We start from the raw sequence: 22,013 nt of genomic DNA, 5'->3' as shown, positions 1-22,013 counted from the left end.
ATATACGCGCGTCTGGCATCAGCGCCGATCAATATTTGTGCTTCATCCTCTCCGATCGTAGCTGACTGTATGGACAGTCAAAACAATAACTTTGCACGAGCAGTCGAAGTAATAGCGCGAGCGAACTGTAATCATAGCGACCACCCCGAGTGATGGGAATCCGTTATCACCGGATATCACAATGCAGACAAAAATGCAAGAGCCGCGCCGCTGCTGCCGCCGCTATACTGCTGCACCCGAACCAAAACAATACGCGGATGCCGATGCTAATGCCTCCGTTATGCAAGTATGCGCATAGTAGCTCGCACCCTGGATAGCACTTGGCCGGCACAGGCGGTGGCTTTGTGTTTTCACGCGAATATGTGTCAAGTTGCACGCCACATCTCGGCTAGCATATTTTAATTAATTTGCATTTTTATGATTTATGCATGGACCTGATGCTACTGCTTCTGTCCTGCCAATGTATTATGCAATCGACACTTTTCATTCGATGCTGAGAGTTGGCATAGTCTTATCTAGGGGTAATAATTATATGCAGACGATGAAATTATTATTTTCATTACTGAAAAGTCCTCAAATTATAAGAGTCATCGAACAAAAAATTCATTTTCTACATTTTTATAGCCGTATTCGTAATTTATAAATATATACACAAAAAGTTTGTTCTCGTTAAATGCATATAGAACCCTAAAAAGGGCTGGTTTATGTGTAAAATATTTTATATGTATTATAATTTATTGATCAGCTCTCTCAGCTGCACTTCCAATCATCATCAGAGCTACAGCTCATATTTCTATTTGAACTGTGTTGATCCCGTAAGCCATTCTCTAAAAAATCTCTTAGGGATTGATCAAAAGAAGTTTAATTTAAAAAATTTGCTGCATCCAAAGTTTTCGCAAACTCTTCGACAAAGTGCTTTATAAAATTCGCTTGTAGCACCGATCGCCGCAAGTCATAGCCCATGTACACTTCACACATATCGACTTATGATCTTGACAATAGGAACTGTCTTCTGCGGCGTCCGCCAGGGGGCGTTGGGAACGAGTTTTCTATGTGAGCTACGTAAAGACAAGTATGCACGTGCGATTCAAATAAATTAATTTAGAACTAATATTAGTCAGCAATGATTGTTTTTTTTAGACGCAGACTGTATAAGCTTACGATCTCAATATCGGTCTAAAAAATCATGAGTGCATCTTCTAAATGAGTGTTAGCGCACCAGAAACTGCATATAATACGCTTATTTGAACTAGCGAATCGCGGACCTCTAAGAGAAACCTAATTCTACAGTAGTCAAGGCACAAAGGACCAGAAAGAGCGTATAAATTACAACATAAGTAAATGTATTATCCAGTTATCCCATATTCATTCATGTAGTTGATCACCTAGTCAACTCTTCAATATCTTTATTTCTACATATCAGTTTGTTTATATTTTGCACTGCTGCTTTATTCGGCAATATGTAAATAGTGTACATAATATTTAACGATTTATGATAATTAATGACGATGAAGTTCGCATCTCAAATCGTATGCGTCATATGCTATTAATCTACTTATATATACTTATATATATAACTCCAAAAAAATTTGTCACTTACAAAAAAAATTATATTAATATTGCCTATACACCTTTTGATCAACTAAGTAACATAAACTCATATTTAGATATATAGTAATACAGTACCGTCTCGGTAAAATTTTCACTATAACAAGATGTACAGGTATTCTGTACCGTATATTAATAGAAGACTGGAAAAAGAGAAAAGACGTCTTCAGCAGTTGGCAAATATGGATCCAGCTTTGGATCCAGCAAACAACCGTAGTTCCTCATCCAAGCAAAGTTCCGGGGAAACTGCACAAAACAGCGGCCAGGATCAGGATGGACCAAAAATAGTTCTGGGAGCTGCTACATAAATTTATTAAATATTTATACATAATATATTTCACACATTCGAACCAGTCCTTTTCAGGGCTACAAATTAATATAACGAGGACAAACGTTTTGTAAATACTTATAATTATTTAATCTTATTTTATAAAAGCGATTTTAATAAACTCCTACCTATTTCCTTCAAATAGTATATTACAACACAAGGCTAGAAAATTGGTTCGCCTAGCGTGCGTGAAATGACGCCTAGGCAAAGTCGAGGGCGTCATACCGCATGCCAGGGCATTCAACATTCTGTCTGCGTGTCGTATACTATTTGCCTTTATCTTCGCCTACAACTACGCTTAATAATTAAAATTAATTAATAGAGTAGCATTGTCGACTGCTAGCTCGCACAGGCTATGTTCTTTTTGTTAGTCTGCGTTACGCGCTTTCACGGTCACTCTAAACAACGTGGCATAAAAAGCCTGTCCGACTTTGGCAAAACCGAGGCGAAGCTGAGGATTTTGCTGGTCGGGGCTAGCGTGTAACCAAAAATATGCGAAAACTTATGCAATACTCAGGATTTGAACCATCAATATTCATAAAATTTTAATTAAAACTATGATGTACAGGTATACTGTACAGTATATTAATAAAAGTATATTCTAATCTGGAAAAACTAATCTTATTTATTAGCAAAAGCTCATAAATGTCAAGGATTTAATCCATTAATAGTGAAATCGCAATGATGTAAGACTATCTTGTGACGCGGTCGTGCCTAAAAACATGATATAACTTTTGATAACTCTACTTTTTAATATTACTTATTCTAGATATTGTGACGAAGAAAATCACTTGTTAAACAAGAAAAATAAAAGTAAATGTGTGTGTATGTGGGTCTTTTTATCAACTACTTATACACTCTTCTTTTTATTATCTTTTGCATGTAATGTGTTATTCATATAAACTTGAACTATTCAGTTTTAAGGTTAGGTTATAGAAATAGGTGCTGAAACGAGTGCCTCTATGCAGTGAGCTACGAAAATCTTGCAGCTAATCAGAGCACGCGGTTCGCTCAGCAAGCTACAAAAGTTGCTTTTTTCGAAGCGAAATCGATTAGGGATCTGCGTACTTTTGGTCGAGGGATGAAGAAAATAGTTTTGATTGCCATTTATTGAAAATAAAACCTATCTTACACGGCGTATATGTATCTCTAACGCTTTCTCTGATCCTCTTTGTCTCGACTACTGGTGTAATAGGTCCCTTTGATGGTAGGACTATAAAAGGAATTTTTACTAACAATTAATTTACTATACGTTTTTCGAACTTTATACTGAAGGGTTTTAGGTTAGCTATATAAGGTCTGGAAAAAATTTCAGAGCACAGAGTCGAATACAGGTAATTTAATAAGGACATCGTTAGCATCGAACAATCATGCACGCTATCAATAAATTGATATGCACTAAGTGAACCTCTTATTATTAACTACTGTCACATTTTGTTGTCTATTTTTTGTCTGATATTGAAAACAATTTTTTAATCCAATATATTACAATCTTTCCTATATTCTCAGCGTAGCAGTCAATCCGATGCAGCTAGATCAGTCAACGTTTTCTTTGACATTTCGATTTTGCCGTTTCTATTGTCTGGATAAATTTCGTACCCGCGGCCATGAAAATAACTCGTGAATTCGCCAAAATCGGCTTCTGACCGTCAAAACGTCACCCATGTTCAGAAGATATTTACGTTGGATGTACCTGTCTCGCATTTCTTGACCATCTATCTTCGGTTCGGCATAAATCGGCAGTTACTTTCTAAAAACAATTAAGAATAGTCGATCCAAGAACTACCAAAGAAATTGGATAAAAAGCGTTGCATCTTGTGGCAAAGAAAACTACTAAGTTTTAAGATTGAGAGCCCAAAAACTTGCCAGTCACTGGGGTTCCTTTTCTACCATGTTAGTGAATCATTTTTAACGGAAAAAATTTGTTCATACTTACGAAAATCTTTTTTATAATTGGGTATAATATATTTTTATATAAAATAAAGGCACATACTATACTTAGGTAGGTACACGAGAATACATGAATTTCGGACATGCGATCCCTTTTTATAATGAATAATAGTGGATATCCCGAGCTGCAATCATCATTAATGACAGTTAATTTCAGACTGGTACTTCCTCGAATTTCCGGCTGAATTCGCTATTGTTGGAGCGTACCGGTTGATATTTCATTTAATGACGTCGTTATATGTGAAATCAGCATATATCGACGAAATTATGCGGAAAATCTTGTATTCGTTCGACGAACATATGATCGATTAGATTCCATTAACAATCCATTAAAGGTTTGAAATTGCAATCTTTCAATTATACCGCGCTGTATAGGTGATAAAGGATTACATATTTTTATAAATAAACAAAAAATGTTACACTCAATCAAGGTTTACAAAATGACTGTGTCACGTAGTAATAGGTATATACATTAAGTGCAATAAATCAGCAACATTACCATGTTAATTTATTTAGTAATCTAAAAGAATACAGTCTAAATGTGCCCTGCATATCAAAGCATTTTAAAGCCATGTAAGTAATTAATGATATGGTTACTAATTGTTTTTATTTTATTGGTCTGCAAAAATACCTAAACACATCCTCTTTTTCGTCGCCACCACAATGCAACATTGCATAGATCAGCTTCTTTTTAACGGATGCATCCATATCGTCACTGCGAAATTCCTCTTCATAATGGTTGCAATTCAATACGTGTATAACCTCTGTTTGTTCCACGGTGCGCTTCTTATTTTTCTTCCTATTTCTATATCGAAATTCACGTTTAATTAGAAACTTTTTTCCGCGAAGCAAAATAGCAGTCGCAAGTTATGGAAGCTTGGCAGGAGCGAGCGAGAGAGACTGTGAGCGAAGATCCCCTTTAATTGGAAACATAATCTTTATCGCACAATAGAAGAGAAAACGGCCCAGTTTTAGTTTAAAAGCGCGCGCTCACGAAACTTTAATCCGATCCACGATACGAGTCGCTTTCGAAGGATAACGAAGGTCGTATTTTCATTATGCCCGCGCGCTCGCGTATTTTCCGTCTCGCTTCCCTGATCTACTCGGCTGGGCTATAGCGACTCTGCACAAACGCAAGGACGAAAATGTAATAGAGTGGTAATTGAAAATTCGCTCTTTGCTGCCGTAATTAGAGCGTTTTCTAGTCGAGATCCCCGTCCTTATTGTAGACTTTACGTTCTGTGTAATATTTTTTCGCCCCTCCATTTTTTGTATTTTCCGTGGATATATATCTATTCATACTAATCTGCATCTTGGTATTATGATTTCAATTATTTTTCTTAATAAAAATATGAAACAGTTCAAAAAAATTGTTTGAAGAATTTTGTATTTTAGGTGAACTTTAAGAGTATTTTTCTATACTACCAATTAAAACACATATGAATCGGTTTTTTTTCAATTTAAATTTAAAACAAGTTTAAATGATTTAAAAAACCGCTGCCAATTCTTAGGCACGTAGCTTCCTCCAACAAAATTTATAGTTTCAGTAGATTAAATATTGTTCAAATACACAGTATATTGATAATTCTCAAAATACTTTCAATTACCGAAGGAGCACCCGTCACAAATCAAATCATATAATTTTCATGGAAAACTTTAAACCTTAATATTTTAAATACCATAGGGTTCTCATAACCTCATAAAATCATGAATTTTCTCAAAACATTTTGAACTTTAGTTAGCGAGTTATAAGGTTTAACAAAAATAGTAATCTTCAGTTGTACAGTGTATACAGGGTGAGAGACAAAGAATTTGAATCCTAATATCTTTTAAACTAAACAGTTTTATAAGCTGCAAAAAGAACCTGTCCGAGGTAATGTACAGATCGATATTTTTCCAAAATTTCAACTTAAAGCCTTTTTACTCCCATAATCGTACGATATAAAAAAACCATTATTTTAGTTTTTGATTTTTAGCTCGAAAACTAGTCATCAAAATGGTTTAAAATTCTTACAGCAAATAGATATTATCGTTTTTATCGCCATACATTTTTAAAAACGTTTGACAATTTAGTTTTGAAAATATTATTTTTTTTTTAAATCACCTTTTTTTCATAAAAATTGAACGGAACGGTCAATCTAGAAAATCTTGCGAGAAAAAGTAGGCAATTCCATGCTCTTTTAGATGCACTGTTATTAAATATTTTTATATATTATTTCACCAAAAAAAAAACAAAAATATTTTTTTCAACAATCGAAAAATGGATATAATATGGTCATGAAATCGCCAGAATCGTAAAAAAAAATTTCCCCGAATTCAGAATTAGAATAGTACATTACACAACTAGGCGCGAAAGTTGACTTTTTCAAGCGAGGATGATGATCGAGCACGAGTGGGAGTCGAGGACGCCGCAGGCGCCCGAGACGGATACGAGTGCTCAATCATCATCCTCGCTTAAAAAAGCCAATTTGCCCCTTGTTGTGTACCGTGCTTGTTATAATCAGGGCATCAATAGCGCTCTTTCTAGCTTGCCTAAAAAAGCAGAATTTTGAAAACTTAAAAAATTTTTTAAATTCTTAAAATTTTCAAAATTTTGGAGGCGAAAGTGCTGTATACTTTCGCCCCTAGGGAAAAAACACTTTCGCCTCAAGATATCAAGGGGCGCCGTAGCGCCCCCGATGGCAAGTATAAGTATAGAGTACTATACGGGCCGTCGGGCGCACCGCAACCTTATATTCTTTGAAATGGAGTTTTCTAACCTCTACAAAATTCTTAAACATTTATATCTTATCTAAATACCTTGCTTTATCAGGCGAATCAATGTTACTTTCAAAGATATTTATTTAAAAAAAGTTTCGTAAAAAATGAACGATCTGTTATTATTCTAAAGCTGACCAAAATGTTGTGTTGTGTTTTTCTTTTAATTTTTTTTTCTCCCAACTTCTGATGTTCTTATCCTCAAAACTTCCGTGGCGCGAAAAATCAAATCGAATTAGAAAAAAAAGGTATATCCTACTCTAAAAAAGAGAGGAATCATCATTCTATTCGTTATCTGATTGGTCGCTGATTGGTCAATAAGATTACGAGATAGATAGCGGGACGCACGTGATAGTTTGTTTCTAAACTATAAAAATGTTTAATATAAAGCAGAGCGCGCGGAGCGCTTTGATCTTGCTAGTATAATAAGAAAACGCATTCGGTGCATAGTATTTATTAAAATGAGTCCAGCTTTGCTATTTGTGGATTTCGAGAGTCGATGAACACGAATATCATGACGGCAACCGCCTCCGAGGTATCTGGTGCCCGAGGTGGACAGGATCAACGTCGTCTTCAAGAGTTTCAGGGGAATTTGTAACATAATAAGTCGAAACTCGTTACTTGGGGGTTTTTGAGGTTGCTGAACACGAATATCGGGACGCCAACAGCCTCCGAGGTACCTAGTGCCCAGGGTGGACAGTACGAACGTTGTCTTTAAGAGTTTTATGGGAATTCGTAGCATAATTAGTCGAAACTCGTTACTCAAGGGTTTCGGGAGTCACTTATCACTCCGTAGTTTATGAGGTATGTGTGGATACTGGTTGTAGGTTGTAGGTATTGCTGTGGAGATTCTAGCGTGTATATCTATTAATTTTACAAATCTTATTTGGCGGTTGCTTTTAAACTAAAACTAATACTCACTATTTTAACAACGGTTTGATGATTCTCTTTCGTAATTTCATTGTTTTCCTAACGTCATTGTTAATTCACTGGCGGTATTCTACACTACTACCAACATACTTGATAAACCCGTCAATAGTTCCTAATGTTAAATGTTTGATTAGATAAAAATTAATAACATTGTCAAATAAACTTATAACAACTTTCAAATTTAGTGAAACAAAACATCATTAATAATAAAGCAGATATTGAAAAATGAAAAATTATTCGTTTTATACCACCGTAAAATTATTAAGCGACCGGTTTATCAAGTATGTTCATAGTAGTGTATAATACCGCCAATGAATTAACAATGACGTTAGGAAAACAATGAAATTATAAATCGTATTAAAGAATAATTTGATAAATTTATTCCATTGTAATTGCCATCCAAGTAATTGCCATTTAACTATTTGATTTCATCTATTTTTTTACCATAGATTGTCACTTATGTAAGTAATTATTTGAATAAATTATATCATCATCAAATAAAAATAATTAGTGAATAAAATCCAGTTTATACTTTTACCTTTTACCTACCTTTTACCTTTTGAGAATAAGGTTTTATTTTAATATTTATATTTGTGTGTTTGGGTGTGTTTATATGTACATATACACACAAAAACTCCTGCAATTTTGAGGGCACACTGACCAGACCAAGTTTTTTACATGCACTTGAACATACAATTGTAAAAAACACGGGCACCACCTCCAAACCCTATGCTAATAAAAAGGCCTATTACTAACTGCCAAAAAACTGTCTTTATTGCGCCTCGGGTAATTAATTACCTGACCGAGTAATCATTATTTTTTTTTATTTATAGTTATAGTTATTTTATTAATGAACAGAGGACGAAAAACCAGAATTTTCACTTTTTTTTCTTCAATTTCCGTATTTTCGACGATTTTTACCTATTTTTACCGATTTTTACCCTACTCACAATTGCTTGCAACTTTCGATATAGACGGTCGTTTTCAACGATTTTTTTTTAAATTCAACATCTCGGACCGTGCTGTCTATTAAGACCGGAAAAAATAATGATTGCTCGGCTGGATAATAAATTACCTGGGGCGCAATAAAGGCTATTTTTTGGCAATTAGTAATTGGCCCGTAACTTTTTGTTGGCATAGGGTTTGGAGGTGACACCCATGTTTTTTACATATTGTATGTTCAAACGCATTTAAAAAACTTGGTCTGGTTAGTGTGCCCTCAAAATTGCAAGAGCTCGATTTTTCGACCGCAAAGTATCCGACTTCTCGTAGAATGCCTCATAGGGATGTCAAATTTTATTACGATCGGTCGCGTGGTTCCAGAATCATAAAGGTATACGTACACACACACATACACACACATTCATCTCGCGATCTTCTTTTGCAAGGGTCCCTGTATTCTTCACCCTTACTCAGAGGTTGGTCATGACCGCTGTCGCATGATCTGATCTTCTGCAGGCTCAAGCACAACTGGCCCAGCGTTCTGTAGTATTCCTCGTCGCCCTTGTCATACATTTCATCCTCTTCAAACACCAGTTGAAGAAGATCGGTTGCTTACACTCGGTAGGTCAGTAGTTTTTAACGTTTTGAGAGTCATACTTCGAGGTCGTATTGGTGAGCAAAAAGAGAAAACGTTAAATTAAAATATTTGATTTTCACATTTTTCGTTGCCGTCGAAAGTTAATTCTTCCGATCTCCCCTATAATCCCTCTAAAGCGTCTACCCTATAATCCGATCTCTTCGATACATCCCATAATATAGACTATCGGCCGTAAGTCGTTTAATAGCTACAAAGTAATTCAAACAGTTATTAAATTAAATTTCTCGCACAATAACAAAGACCGCCGCTTCTGTCAAACGTTTTCTCTCGCTAATTCATGCGTGTGAGAATTTCCTGGTTGGATGACACACACACACACACACACACACACACACACACACACACACAAACCAGCTCGGCCCGAAAAAGCTGAACACATGGACGCACAATAAACTTAATAGCGCAGCAGCACGGTCGACTATAGAAGTGAAAAAAAGCAAAGAATGGCTCACTCGCTCGCATACGGTTCATATCCGCAATATTTGCCGAGGCACGTTTTTCACTCGCGCGAGCGTGTTTATAGATTTTTAATTCTAACAAACGCCGCTCGCACACCGGCCTTCTATCTCGCGGATTAAACAATGGACATCGGCACGCGATCCCGCTCCAGCAGTGCGAAATTTCTGCCTACCACCTACGCATATTCAACATGCCTGTACGCGGCGTATACGGTGTCATGTGCCGCCGCCGCCGCCGCGTATACCTTGACTGCGAATTTTCGATCCCCTGAAATGCCACGCTCTATTCAATTTCCCGCGAAAATCGTGAATAGAGTTTTCAAAAAACATTCTCGCGACCACTTTTATCGCTCGAAGCCAAGCCTCAATATGATTCATTTATTTTTCACGCTGTACAGCAGCGAGACGACTCCGAATCCAAAGCCGCGCTTATGCGCGATTTAGAATTATAGAATATACAGCACAAGCACGCAGGCGTGCGGTATTCCCAGGTATTTAGCCAAATTTAGCGTAAATCTTCGTGGAGCACAAGCGAGTGTAGTGCAATTCGGCTAGCAAAACTCTCTCCGCGCTCTCGCATCCATCCTATTAATTAGCGGATGATTTTATCGGCTGCGCGGGGAGAGCGTCGATGCGCGCCCATATGGACTAATAGCGAGTCCGGCATCGGTATTAATATACCTGCAGACCGCGTGGCTTTTCCCGCGCCTATTCATCCGGCTTTGGTCCCTTTATGCCTCGCTATAAAGCAAGAAAAAGCTCCGCGCCCGTTTTTTTTCACCGAGGCTTTCCTCCCTCCCTCGTTTTTTAATGCGCGTATACAAATGGCGCGCCGCGGCGCCCCCCAGTTCGGTTATTTCTCTTTCCATTTGCCCGATGCATTTTTGCGCGGCGGGAATTTCATCCGGGCCTTGCGCGATTGGAATTATGAAAAACGCGAGGCACCCACAAAGTGGCGACGGCGGCGGCCAGTAGCGCCGCGCAATGCGTTTGATAAGTTTTAATACGCGCGCTCGCAGAGGAGCGGATATGAGCCGGCATTGAAAAGTGAATGTTTATCGTGGGTGAGTTATTGCGTGTGTACATTTTTCATTCGGCAAAGCGGATCGGGAGAGTGCATTAAAAAATACGCCGAAATTATCGTTGATTAAATCGTATTATCTCTGCCTCGTGAACACATCAGAGAGATGATTCGGAGGCCGCGCATTTATCATCCGCCGCGCGAACGACACGCTCATCCCGCGATTTTATCGAAAAAAAAAATGACTGCCGATGATGATTTGGTTTGCATGTATTTTTAACGGCGCGATCCCGGAGGAATCCCGCGTCCATTCCGGGAGCTATGCAGAAAAGAGTCTAACCATATTAACCCAATTACGTAGTTGTTATATTCGCGGGGGGGGGGGGGGGGCGGAGGGATACGCAGTCTTGGTTCATCGGGCAAGGCGACTTGCCTCCGTCGGCCTCGTATGGTTTAGCGTTACGGTAATTCTCGCGGAAAGCCCTGAGGGGACAAGGTACTCGTAGCTAACTAACCTACGAGCTGGCGGGCAGGAGCAGCACGGAAGGGTCAAGCATTCTGGCTTCTAGCCAAGCCCATCGTCGTCGTTCGCCTGCTCACATCGGGTTATTCGAGCTCGATATCTTCTTCTCGTTCTTACGCCCACCCCCGGCATCTCCTCTTCTCGCCTTTCCACCTCCCTTTGTCTTCGCCCGGTGCCCTGCATGAGTGGTTTGTCTCATTCGTCGTCGGCTTTATCTCTCTGCATGGTCCTCTCTATGAAGCTTCTTACTGCTCGCCCTCCTCGGCGCAGCAAGTGTTAAATGAACCTCGTCTTCGAAACTCGACGTCCTGGAGTGTGTGTGTGTGTGTCTTCCCCCTTCGCAAACTATCCATTTCCGCTCGATTCCGAAAATTCGAACGTTAGTTCCCTCAAGCTCCCGGACAAGTTTAATGGATCGGCCTTATCGGTGCTCGATCTCGCAATATCGCGACGAATCATAAATACAGCAACAGTCTGTTCGGCCAAGGCGGAACATCTGTAGCCAGTATCCTGCGTACAGCTCGTACAGCGGCGAGAGGACGAGGTGGAACTATAGCCGCGCGGAAAAGCTGCCTCCACCCTCTTCCTGAACGGAGTAATTTTACAAGCGGCATAACCATGCGGTTTAGCCGGTATAGCCTGCAACTGGTCTCGCCCCGTGCCAGCCGGGTAAACCACTAACGAGTACCTATAAGTATAAGGTCAAAGGCGCAAGACACGAGTCAAGTTCGGCGCTTAGCTTAAACTCCGGCGTGTAGAGTCGGCTACGGCGGCCATCTGGACCGTCGTCGTCGTCGTCGTGGCGTCGAAGTCGTTGAGAGCTGCTGGCGTGTTGTGACCGCTTGTTCGATATTGACCATCGAAACTTGGACGCGAGGCGCGTCATCGTATACGCGACTGATAACGACACTTGGCTCGCCTCGTAATCGACGACGCGGACGCCGCAAGATTTTTCAACGATGCGCAGCTGATGCGCTTCCCATACGCTCCAGGGCTCGCAGGCGCAGGGGCGATCGAACAGCCGGAAAATTGCATCATTGAATACACCCGCCGAGTCTCGCTCGTCGGAAAGCTTTGTCGTATCGAGGATCTCGAACTGTTTTCAAATATTCCGCGAGGGACCATTGGAACGTGAAATTTCATCTGACAAGGCTTCCCACGGATAAAATTTGGAATGTCAAACTCGCTCGCTGTTCAATCCTTTCGTTACGGAACCGTGAATGATAGGTATGCGTTTTCTCGAGACGTGTCATGATTAAATTTCACTTCGCTAAAGAGTCATTAAATTGAAAACGCGAATGTACCGCTGTATCGCACTGTTGTATACGCGTACGCAAGTGCTTGATCATGACAATGACAGTTCCTCTATCCATAACTCATCGGTGCCTACGCCTACGGAGAGGCGCGTATCGCTCGCGTGTGGCTTAATGCTTACAACTGAAATTTGATCATTGGATATTTAATTACGAGGAGTAAAATGTTCGGTAAATATATATGAGCAATTCTATCTAAAAAAGTACGACAAGTCGTTTTTTGTTGTAATTTATTTTAATATAATACAAATTAAGCTTTTGCTCTGTCCTAAATTGGTTTTCATCAAATTATTTCTCAATTATAGTGGCCATGAAAACATATACTTATCACGGTTATCTTTTGCCCTTTACCAACAAACAATAATATGTTCACTATAATAAGATACAATCTGAAATGTCCTCTCTTAAAAAAATGATGGCCTTTGTTGTGAAGCATTTAATACGTGATTCTGATTGGTTGCTGGTTGGTTGCCTAGGCAACGTGATCAGAACCGCGCTTTAAATTCATAACCCTCAAAACAGTCATAACTCATAACCCTGGTAGAAATGTTTGAGGTGTTTAAAATGAAATGTGGAAACCTTGATAACAGATAAAATATATGTAATATAACTAGCAAGAAATTTTAGTAAAAATTAATCATTACCAAGAGTGTGTAGTATTACAACATGTGTATTGAAAAGTGGCACCCTAACCCTATTTGAAGTAGTAATAGTGTGTGAATATTATTTAGTTTTTTTTTAATGTCAGTGAGAAGTTCAATTAAAAGAATAAAGAGTTTGAAGATATACTGTGTCTCTGTGCCCAAAGTCGCCCTCGGTGAGGTTTGAGAGGTGAATTTAAAGAAAAGTTCAGTATCCGAGTCAGTAAGTTTAAGTCTATCATTATACAATGCTCTTTGAATTGTAAAAAGGCTACTAGACAACTAAAATATGACACTGCCACTTCCTATGTTACCTAGAAATATGTAACCTAGATGATTCTGATTTAACTGTTTTCGTTCATATTTTCACATCAAGGCTCATACGAATTTTTTAATTGAGTAGGTCGAATTTTACTTGTAGCCAGTTACGCAGAAACTACTATCTCTAGCACATTGTATTTCTGGTTTCTAGCATATTTTTTACATGGAGAAAGTGATAAATGTTTTGGCTTTTTTGTCAGGGTTTTAGGTAATTAGAATTTTGACTTTTAATAGTTGTGAGAGATTTTGAGACCGATACCTGTTTTTCCATTATTGCATTTATAAAAATTATCATGGGTATTGTAGTCGAACACAAAAGTATTTCAGTTGACGTTGATTCAACTTTAAATATTTTTTCACAATCACAAAAGAAATCTATATGCAAAATATGAGCACTCTAGACCTGTTAGTTTTTGAATGAAAAAAAAATGCAAAAATGGAGAAACAGGTATCGGTCTCAAAATCTCTCACAACTGTTAAAAGTCAAAATTCTAATTAATGCCTTGACAAAAAAGCTAAAATACTTATCACTTTCTTCATGTAAAAATACACTGGAAACCAGAAATACAATGTGCTAGAGATGGTAGTTTCTGTGTAACTGTCTACAAGCAAAATTTGATACGCTAAATTAAAAAATTCATATGGACCTCGATGTGAACATATGAATGAAAACAGTTAAATCATAATCTTGTAGGTTACACGTTTTCTAGGTAGCATAGTAAGTATCTGTGTAAAATTTCAGTTGTATAACTTTTTTATAATGCAAATAAATGGCATTTTAATGATAGACAAACCCACTGACTCTTATACTGAACTTTTCTTCAAATTCACTATTCAAACCAATGATGACGACATTGAATATTATTAATGTATTTATTAAAAAATAGTTTTGAGGGATTTAGTAACATGTTACATGCTTATAAAATATTAGCAGATTTTAGTGTGCCGCCCAGCACTTATGGTAGATTTTCTACCAGTGTTATTAGACAGAGATAGAATCAAGAGCGCGCGAAGCGCGCCTTTATTCCTAGTAGTCTAAATAGGCGGCAAGATATTGATTCTTTATCAAAAATCTGTGGTCAGTCACAGGGGATACATGGCACGCGCTCCGGCACATATAGACATTTGATTCAAGATATTAGTCGAGAGCTGGTATTTGCTATACGTAATTATAAAGTGAGCTTGAAGTGTGAATCATCAGTTCATTGTCAGCCATCATGTGTCGACGTACCGATTTTTACCGTGATTTCCTATTTTACACCCCTTTTGTTATTTGCCATTGTCGTTGTTGATGCTGTAGCCAGTAACGTACAAAACGACTTTAGCAATATTTCGAAGACTAGGAGTTTCGAAGATAAATTTAATTTTATAGCGATCTACAATTTTACGAAGAATTTCAGGCAAGATAGTGAAGAATTTAAGGAAAATGAGGTAAACAGCACGTGCCATCGGGATCTTGGGTTACTGCAAAAAGCACTGAACAATAAAGAAATATGGGCTTTACAAAGTAAGTACAATATTGAACACCGAATGAATTCTCTTATTGTCTTTGCGGCATATCGACACGTTCCAAAATGAGCAAGAGACAAGTGGGATTGAACCTTTGAAGATCGAAATTTTAATTTATGAAATACTTCAGGGTTCTATCTAAGCTTAAATTGAATTATTGTAAAATAGAGCAGTTTTGGACTAACTTTCCCTCCGCCACCGGAACTCTCCGGCTCTCCAGTTTCAGGCTGAAGAAGATAGGCGCAATTTGCTCGTAGAATGTAGATTTTAGATATAAAGGTGTGCCCCCTATGCCAACACTATCTTTTTGGGCCTGCTACTTAGACCACTTAAATATAACTTACTCTAACTTATTAATTTTGTAGTGTTCGATGCCTCATCAAAGATCCCATCCGGTTTACTGGCCGGTAATATGTTCGACTTGGGCATGTATGATGAGTGCCTCGCAGCTAAGGGCATCTCGGAAGGCGTCGAAATTCGCGGTCGTCATTGCAAGTGCGAAAGTCTTCCATTCAGCCCAAGCCTATCGATTTGCATGCCAGACAGTTGTAATGAAGATGACGTTACCAACCTCTTCGAAAGCTTTACTAGCACAAACAGCAACCAGTTACCGGGTTTTGGTCTTAAGGTTACCTCTGCCACTTGCTCATCCATTGATCAACAAGTCTGGGATCCAGAATTCATCGTTTGCTTGTTCGTTCACGTTTGCATAAACTATTTTTAAATATACATCATTAATTATTAAGCGATTTTTTCAAAATTTTCTAATGACATACTCGGAACATTGCAGCTCCATTCTCGTCACTTTTATATTATTCTTAATGATATGTACCCTGTGCGATGTAATTAATAGTAGATCACACTATGGTATGAGCCTTGTACACCTTATTCATGGACTTTTAAGTCAGTTCTCTTTAGTCAAGAGTGTCCGATCGATTTTGAGTACAAACGTGAAGGACGGAAATCTGCCTGCCATCCACGGCATTCGCTTTCTGGCCATAGCTGGCGTAGTACTGGGCCATGAGTATGGCATGCAGGTGATCGCGGCAAACGTTAATATTTTAGATGGGCATAAGGTAAGAATCGAGTTTGTAATTGTTATGCTTATTGTCACATTCTTCTTATAAACGCGTTATATCAATAAAATATCGTTGTTGATTGATTGGCAGTTTCGACTAAATTGATTTAAATTTAATTCTTATCTATCGCCTTTTAAGACTTGAAGAACACCACTCATGATTCACAGACACATTTACCATGTCATGATTAAAACTATCCTACTGCCATCATGTGCTTAACATTCATAAATATTTGTTACAGTGGTTTTCATCTTGGCGGTCTCTTTACGTCTATATGACTCCATTCGCTATGGACACATTTTTTACTCTGAGCGGCTTTTTAATGACGTACATATTCTTCAAGCAAATGCCAAAACAAAAAAACTTTAATGTTCCCATGTACTTATTACATAGGTATTTAAGGTAAATGACATAAGCAATATAATCTATAGCTAAATTTTTTAAATTTTACTAAATAAAATTAAAATTAAAATTCAAAAAATTGGTTATTTAGATTGACGCCATCAGTAATTGCAATCCTCGTTATTGCTATTGTGTTCCTGCCAAAAGTTGGCTCTGGAGATCATTGGGATATGGCGACAAGTTATTTTGTGAATAGTTGTCGAACAGAATGGTGGTATAATTTATTTTATGTTTAAAACTTCGTAGAAAATCACATGGTAAGTTGATCTTAATAACTAAATCTCGTGTTACAACTAAACGCAGAATGAAAATTACTTACTTTAATCAATATTTTGTCTTTTAGTGCTTAGAACACTTATGGTACTTGGCTGTTGATATGCAACTATTCTGAATATCTCCATTGGTTCTTTACCCTTTTTATAAAAATTCCAAAATAGGATTATTAATCGTTGCGTCACTACTTTTTATTTCAATGAGTTTACAAATAGCTTTTGTTTCAATTTATGAGTATCCAAGTATTACTGATATTAGAAATAAACACAGGTACGTATTCAGCAAAAGTTTTCTGCATTTGATTTATGTACAATACAATTTTTGTACAAACCTTATTTGTCAATTAATACGTAGCCGTAATTAAAAAATAAATTATTAGTCCGACGATAAATGCAAATGCATTTAACAGTATTGTGCAAACGCCGTATTGCCGAGCAACGCCCTGGCTTATTGGTATCTTATTTGGATTTGAAGTGGCTACTAAAAATAGAAACCTCAGCAGGGTAGGTATTTCTCTAATTTATTATCTGATAAATGTTGTCTAACAATCAACTTAGTAAAGCATTAATTAATTTTATTATAGTTAACTTTTTTTCTCGGCTGGTTAAAGACCATTTTGGGCATATTTAATTTGATGGATAATTTACGCCAGTATTCATGATCGTGCAGATAGTACATCATTTTAGGGATGAAATTTTTGTTGTTCACACGGAGAGAAATGTATCACTAAATATTCCTACAATTTTCATCAAAAATTACTATACTGTTTAGTAACGATGAGACAAACTCGACTTATATTAAATTTTAGTATACGGTATAGTAAAATTTACTAAATCTTTTTAAAAATATATTTTTGTCCCTTTCATTCTGTCGTCTGTTAATGTTCTTCTCTTATTTATGTTTGTAGCGTGTTGGAGGGGAGAACTTTCATTATTTATTTGTTACATTCAATCTCGAAGTTTAAGAACGAAAGTCGCATCGCATTAGAATTTCTTATATGATAAACTAATTTACATATATCGCAAGCTAATTATTACAAATTTCACATGTCGCAACCTAACAACGCATCGCTACACTGAGAGAAATGTAGAGTTAAAATAGCCGTACATTTTTCTGTGGTATTAGCCATGGACGACCACAGCTGGTTTAGCGGAAGACTCAGGCAGATTCTACCGGAGTTTGCCAAGCTTGGCTCCTCCCCGCGCTATATCAGCCGCGCCGAACACGTGAGGTTTTACTTATATGTTTATGTTTTTTAGCATATCATATCACAATGAGTGACAAATTCATATCGGACCTATTGGTTTCGTGGAATTTGTAAAAGTTTTGCGAAAGGTTTGAGAATAAGTATTGCAATATGTACAACCTAACCTCTTAACCTCCAAATTTGTATACTCATGTTGAAGCACAACATTTAAATAATTACAAAAGTTAACAAACCCTCAGAGTACAATGTGACATACCTGTAAAGTCTCTTGGCTTATCTCAAAGCCGTAGACCTGCATTGCCCTTAAAACCCGATGTTGCCGTAAGCTCATCAGAGTTAAGCAAACCTTCTGCTTTGGGATCATGAAAATTAACAAATACGATAAACTGTACTCTGAGGACTTGTAAACCAATTTTCATGCCAAAACAATGAATCACTTATTAAATATTCAATTTTTATACTTATGCTTACTGCCAGGTAAAAACAGCGGTAGTGCTAATGCAGATTCAACCTTAAACCATTTGCTTGAGCGCTCCGGTAAAAACTGCCTGAGTTTCCGGTTAATCCAACTCCACATTTTTCTCAGTGTAGACTAATCGCATTTATATTTATATATAATGTTCCGATCTGGAAGTTCCTTATATACTAATCGAACAGTTCTTCGTCACTTGCGAGTGGAGTTTCCGAGACACCTAGCGGCAGTAAGTGAATAGGCGAATTTCTGTCGTCGGGTTAAATTACGACGAATTTTTGAGCTCTGTCGATAACTTTTTACCGACGCAACACAGCGAGTCAGAGCGGAGTGCAATTTTCACTATATTAGTATAGCAATTTTTGATGAATGTATAGTAAAAAATATTCACACAAACATACTATATTTTCTGCATAGGTTGAGTTTGTCTCCCGATTAGGAGAAAATATAGTAATTTTTAGTGATACATTTCTCTCCGTGCACACATATATTTATTTCATCGGATATTTATACATGTTTCTTTTATTTATTAGGGCCAATATCAAGTTTTTTATCTTGCAAACTTTTCTTACCACTTAGCAGAATATCTTACTCTATTTACCTGGTACTCATAATTGTTCAATTGATACAAGTAGGAATACAGCGGACACCTTCGTTTTTTTTCGACTATTTTGTTGTAAGCATTTTACTCTGCGATTACTTATTTAAAATCGAATTCATCAAATATATTTTAAAATTTTACAGTTACACCATTATCTTGGCGATTTGATGATTTCTATCATTTTCGGATTCATAGTTAGTTTATTATTTGAATCACCCATGTTAACTTTGAAGAAAATGATTTTAAAGAGGAAAGGAAGCGAAAAATAAGAACCACCAAAAAAAGATGACTTAATAAATTCAAAAAGCACCACTAGATCTAACCAAAAAAAATTGTTGATTGATATGAGTTTAATTAATTAATTTATTATTATCACTTAAAGAATAATGCAGTTTCTAAAAATTTCTCATTCCATTGAAGCATTATTTAAAACAAAACGTGTACGCATTATGCTGTTGTTTAGATTTCTGCAATGATTCTCTAACAACATGCTGGTATTTCAAAAGACAGAAAGTAAGAACGTGACATGAACACGTGTGAAAGAATGCTCGAATTCAAACTTTTCTATTATAGTATACACATAATATACATCGGATTTCATGGAAAAAGCGCTTGATTTGACTGTTGTGTTACAGCTGTACAAAAAGAATGACGTTTGCCTGTGAATTAAAAATTTTAACCAGGACACTTCGTTTCAGTCATTTAGAAACCTACCAAAAATCGAGGATCTTAGGAAAAGCGAACGTTGATGAAAACTGACTAGTGGTACACAAACACGCGAAATAGATAACGTCAAGTTGTATTAAAATAGCTGCAAGGCAAAACCGTTTTGGACTAGCTCTAGTTTCCGGTTGGTAATGGTATAGGTGGCGCATAGATACTTTCTTGTTTCTTTCATCAAAAATTACGCGCGCACAGCTCGATATATCCAAGTATCGCCTATGCCAAAACTGCTTTCTTGGGCCTGCTGCTTGAGCAACTCTTGCTGTAACTGCCTAAAGTCTGGTTGTATGTCATTTGTCTGTTTAATGTTGAGGATCGGTTACACAGTTTTTCTAATTTGATAGCTACGCTTTACGCAGCAGAAAGGTAAATTATTCCGCAGATTTTTTGAATAAACGCCAGAATTAGGGGAATAGACGGGCTCATTTTTCATCGAGGATTTTTGGCACTCGCTCCTCTCTGACGTACGCTGGCGGCTCGTCGCGGCCATGTGCGCGGAGAAAGCTGCTCCGCCGCCCGCCGCAGAGGATAAGGACCAAAGGGCGCCAAGGCACTTAAGACATGTAGAAAGAATTCGCTCTGCACTTCCAATCCACATAGGCTTTTTACTTTGTTTTCTCTAGCTTCCCTTCTCGAAACCGCCGTCGTATTTTTCATCGAGGCCTCGGCCGCCGCAGCCGCCGCGTCTCCGATCTTCGCCGGCAATTTCTCCGCTCTCTCCGTAGTGTTCTCCTCCGGCGCCTTTTCATATTTTACACGTGTCCGTCGCTGCTCTTGTTTTCTCCTATTATTCTCCACAGCTGTATTTTCACGAGGCCTTTTTTCCTATCGGGCGCCCCCCCCCCCCCCCCGCCGCACATACCCGCGCCATATAGTGCGCGGTGCGCGCAAGCTCTCCTTTATTGATACTTGAATTGCGATTTCGTCACGGGCTCTTGACTTGGTCGAGTGCGCGTATTACATGTGTGCGCGCTCGCCGCGGATAAGAGTGTATAGTAATGGAAAAAAACTTTTGTGCGAGGGGGATTTGGCCTCGGACGAAAATTGAGGATTTCGAGTGTTTTCTCATCGCCGCTGTGTATCTCTCGCATCGTTTGACGCTGGGGATCCGCTCCGCTGACACGCAACGGGTATTGACGAAATCTTCATTGACATGTGAATACGATCATTAACTTTATTCGTGTAAATAAATTTTGAGGAACCCGGCGCACCCACGGGTCCCATCCGTCATGTCGCATACCTGCATACTCCGATTCAACTCGGTGTACGAAATCATAAAGAATCAACAGGCTCGGAAAAAGAGAAACGAAAATAAAGTACAACGCCGAATCCGGGCTTTTCTGGTCAGCGCGGAATCACATCCGTCACTCCGAGGGATCGACAAAGGCGCCCATACGGTCAGGCTTCTACTGCCTATAATACATATCTTCTGGGCAGCGCCCGCTGCTGTACACACCCACACAAAGTTTTCTTTTCGTCGAAAAAGAAGAAGAGAACGAGAGTGGGAGAAGCTTTTATTTTTCTGCGCAGCAGCAGCAGCAGCAGCGAAGAAGAGCTGAGAGAGGAAGAAAAGAGAAAAGAGAAGAAAAGAGAGGCAGAAAGTCCCTTTTCTCGGCAAGTGACGCCGGGGATTACTTGGAGAGGACAATGATGCGAAACCAATAGCCCGAGAGCGAGCGCGGCGCTCGATGTGGGCGGTCAGCAAACAAATTTATTCACCCCTTTAAAGCCAAACTATTAATAAAGGAGCCGCGCGCGTTAACGCGCTGCAAATGTATTGCTGCCGATGTTCTCTGCCGCTGATGCTGCTATACGGCCCCTTCTCTCGCGATGTATACCGGGATGCTGATGCGTATACCCGTATTATATGTACGTATGTAGCTACGTCGTCGCGCAGTTAAAGGCCCAATGTCGTCGATTAATTCGAGTCAATGGACGCTGACCTCGACTTTCCTCCGCCGAGGCGTGTTCCCCGGGCCAGATTATATATGATAGGGTATTAGAGGGATACGGAACCGGGAGATTGGATACACGCGGCAAGACACGCGCGCGGAAACAGAGGGAATGAATGACGCCGCAAGTGCGCCGAGAATAAACAAAGTCTGATCCTCGCACTCTTCAATCTGTTCGCGCATATTATTTCGGTTATCGCTTTCCGATGCATACCACGGACGATCAATTGTTAAATTAACGCGTCTCGCACAGCTCTGAGAGAAGCGAAAAGAATGAGCGGCTATAAAAACGGCTGCACCGAGTTATACGCACGAAGAATTCGGAGAGAACGAGAGACGAGGAAA

The 22,013-nt window shown here is 38.5% G+C and overlaps 1 pseudogene; it reads left to right on the top strand.

The window, feature by feature from the left end:
• The first annotated feature begins 7,157 nt into the window (after positions 1–7,157).
• Positions 7,158–19,262, top strand: LOC103317331 (annotated as a pseudogene).
• Positions 19,263–22,013: the final 2,751 nt, after the last annotated feature.

This window comes from Nasonia vitripennis, chromosome 1, assembly GCF_009193385.2.
Source record: "Nasonia vitripennis strain AsymCx chromosome 1, Nvit_psr_1.1, whole genome shotgun sequence".
Taxonomy (NCBI): Eukaryota; Metazoa; Arthropoda; class Insecta; order Hymenoptera; family Pteromalidae; genus Nasonia; species Nasonia vitripennis.
Note: the sequence above shows the minus strand (reverse complement) of the source record. Positions and strands in the feature narration are given on the sequence as shown.